The 3825-nt window shown below is 43.8% G+C and overlaps 1 pseudogene; it reads left to right on the forward strand.

Annotated features, from left to right (window-relative positions):
- The first annotated feature begins 1328 nt into the window (after window positions 1-1328).
- Window positions 1329-1442, forward strand: LOC136643458 (5S ribosomal RNA; annotated as a pseudogene).
- The last annotated feature ends 2383 nt before the right edge of the window (window positions 1443-3825 follow it).

Genomic DNA, 3825 nt, shown 5'->3' on the forward strand with positions numbered 1-3825 from the left:
AAATCAGTATTAATATGTATCTCCAAAACATTTGTTCACAAAAGGTATTAAATCCAACAATTTTAGTCTGTAAAAGATCTTTTCAGATTCAACATTGAGACCATTTTTAATTTTTCATTTCTGTAAGAAAAAATATGTACTTAAAAACAATACAAATACAAACAAAACAATTGCAAACAGAAGCGAAGATAACTCTGTTTTCAGGACAATTAGAAGGAAAAAATATGATATATCTTTTTTTTTAACAAAGGGGAGAAGAAAGAAAAGGAAATAAAGATATTTAAGCAATCTATAGTATTGCATATTTCACATGCTATATGGATATCAGCCCAATCCTCACTAAATCTCTGCATGGCGATGCTGCAGCCAATGACATAGGTAAATCATTTTGCTGCCCAGTGCAAAGAACATTTTGTAGCCCCCTCCCCGCAACGAAATCAAATTTAATTAATTAAATTGGGTCTTTTTTATTAATTAAAGTGAGTGAGAAATGTTAGTTAATATTTTGAAAAAGCAAGCATTTGTTGAAAGTTAGGATTGGGCCATAAGTAGTATGAATTAAAACTAAGTTGAGTTATTTATTTATTTACCTATTTAATTTTTCATCCATCCCACTCTCTTCTGAGGGGCATCCAAAGTGGCTTACAACAATTTGAACATATATACGTCTAAAATAAAACTGTAAAATGCAATGTAAAAAAGCAGCAAACAATCACAGGCATAAAGGATGAACACATAAGCACATAAAATACTTAGGCTCGCCGCCCCATAAAAAAAGGCTTTTTTTGTTTTATTGTTAAACTTGTCGCTTAAATAAAAATCCTTAAGTTGCCAGGACCACATGACCTTTGCCTGTGACACCCTGTGGCCTTTCAGAACCCCCTGAATGTGGAGCTGTTCCCTTGGGAGAAGGACAGGGAAATTACATCACTTTAACTTACAATTTCTCATGCTTTTTGGAGCATGAGAGAAAGCTGTAAGCACCTTAATACTTACTAATCTTAATCAAAGATTTTTCAAATATTTGGATAACTTTGAAATACCAGCCTGATTGCCTACATGGTGGATGTTTTCACTACCCCTCACTTTCTTATTAAGGGAAGAATTCCTAATGCATGTGCTATGTTCACTGTATCCTTGCAGTCATAACCTATGAACATGTTCTGGTGAAGTGAGTGCAGACAATTTAATGTTGCACAGACCCTTTTCCTATTTAGTGTTTCCACTTAAAACCCCAGGGAGCAAATAGGAAAAAGAGTAGCAGTGTTTGGTACTCTTGCTAGTGCTTTCATTTCTGCTTATTTTTCTGCTGTTTTTATCTTCCCCATTGCAGCAACTGTTACCCTGCACATGCCCAATCTCGTCTGATCTCGGAAGCTAAGCAGGGTCAGGCCTGGTTAGTACTTGGATGGGAGACCGCCTGGGAATACCAGGTGCTGTATGCTTATACCATAGCCTTTTGAGACTGAAGGTTGCCAACCATCTTCCCCATTCCTTATGGGGTAACTCCTATCTATGCCAATTGTGGCATACAGACTCCCCAGGCAGGGCAGACTCCCCAGCCCTTAAAAGGCCTTGTAAGGACTAAAAAATGCACCCGGGAAAAAAATGGTGGCAGGAGAAGTGTTGCAGTGCTGCCCCCCCCCCCGTGAGGTGCTGCCTGGGGCATTTGCCCCCCTGACTCCCAGGTATGCCAGTGGGCCTTTCTGCTGGTGGAGTCGTGTTTGCTTCCAAATGATGTCCAAGCTATGTCAGCACAGCATTTTCCTGGCATTGCTCTGCTGCTTGTGGTGCGTCTGTTGGGAGGCAGATGCAACACGGGCAGGGCTGTTGCACTGCCATACAAGGAGATACACTGGTGTATCCTGAGGATACGATTGGGCCCATAGAGTATGTCTGTTAACAGCAGGCATTATGGACTGTAGGAAAATTATCCAGAGAATATAGCAGAATGGCAGGGATATTCGTCCATTAATCACACTGCAAATAGTCACCATTTTTGAGAACTGTTGTTGGAGAAAAACTACTGTGAGACTTAAAAAGATTGTTGGCCCTATTAGTGAGCTCCAAAGAGAAGCAGACAGCAGCCTCTATTTTGCCTGAGGTGCCTGCTGCAGAGTGGCTCTCTCTGAGCAAGAAGAATTTTCAAAATGTTGTTTGTGTGCCTAGAAATGCGAACAGTTGAGATGTGAAGAATGACCTGATTTCTGCTGCCATACTGAGCATCTGTATTGTATTGACGGCTAGAAACCAGAATGGCAGGAGGCTGGGTCTGTGGACAGGCATAGAACACAAATTCTTCAGTATCTCCATAACACTCCTAAGGGTGATATCACTTGGCTAATGAACCAAATAGCTGTGCAGTGTTTTAAAATATCGCCCACTGAAGCAAGCACTCGTCTCCATTTCAGTGCACTGAAATAAAAGTAACTTGATTCTTCACAGTGCTGACAGCCAAATAATTTTTACATATTCTCTGGAGCAATGTACCCAGATAGGGAAGATGGTGTCCAGGTCATTCAGAAAAATAACCACTATAAACAAATTGTTAACAAATGTATCTTATGAGAAGGTAACCCCAGCATTTTGGGATAACACATCCATTATGTGTTGGAAGAACAACAGGATAGGAACAGAGCCACCCAGTATATTGTTAGAAAGGGTGTAAACGTTGGCCTCCACGAGGAGAGGGAGTTTTAATCTATCTTGTTACTTGGTTAAAGGTTTAGGTTTTGCTTTTTCCTACTTTTACTAGACCTTTGTTTAACTTCCTTTTCTTGTTGTGTTGTTATGTTGTTCTACCTTTATAATAGCAGCTGCAGTTCTTGCCTCACTGTGGTAAAGTTCTTAACAAAACTCAGAGTGCAATCCAAACTCATCCTTCTGCCATCATGGCTGCCGCTCCACTAGCCTAGAGTAGGTGTCTCCAAACCCCGGTCCAGGGGCTGGATTCAGGGTTTGGGAGAACACATCCATTATGTGAGTGGAGCCTGCCATGTCCTCTGATCGGGACAATGTGATGCTCTGGGCAGTCATGTCTGCCTGAAAATTTGGGCGCAGTGCCCGCTGAGGCATTGCACCATAGATGCAACTGCCCAGAGTGTCACATCGTCCTGATTGGGGGTATGGAGACCCATGGCACACCAGAGTGGTAAATGCCGGGGAAGGAATTCCCAGTGCGCAGTGGTCTCCACTTTGGAGACCACTGGCCTAGAGTGTCGCAAACGTGCGGTAAGGCACATTTGCGGGGACTTAGGAGTTGACTGCACTGGTGGGATGGCCTGTGCTGGCCCACCAGCACCACACCCTGTCCTGGAGGTGCCAGGAGAGATAAGTGTGTTGCAAAGAAGTGCAGGGGCTGGGAGAGGGTGGCAAGAGGACATTTCAGAGGCAGGGGGTGTTTCTGGGCAGGGGAGGGCAGAACAGGGGTGGGACAGGGGACTGGATTAGGGGAGACCTACTCAGCCATATCATAACCCCCCTCCCGGAACTGGTGGCATTATACTGGGCTGCTTGGACTTCTGCCAGCTATGCAGATGGCGGAGATCCAAGTAGTTCCATAGGGCTCACTGGGGCGTTACATGGGGTTGGGGAAAGTATGCCCTTATCCCGAGGAATCCTCCAGCCGGCTTCCAATACAGCACAGGATACAGCACAGGCCATGCAGCCTGACTATGCCAGCACTAGTTAGGATTGGGCTGCCCATCTTGCTGTGTGTGTCCTTCAGCTCTGCTAACATTAAATTGGTTGAAAATCGATGATAAGGCAGGTGTAGGTGTCACACTTTATGCAATCTCCTGTTTGGTTTTATCAGAGGCTTGGGGC

The sequence above is a fragment of the Tiliqua scincoides genome, chromosome 2 (assembly GCF_035046505.1).
Source record: "Tiliqua scincoides isolate rTilSci1 chromosome 2, rTilSci1.hap2, whole genome shotgun sequence".
Lineage (NCBI taxonomy): Eukaryota > Metazoa > Chordata > Lepidosauria > Squamata > Scincidae > Tiliqua > Tiliqua scincoides.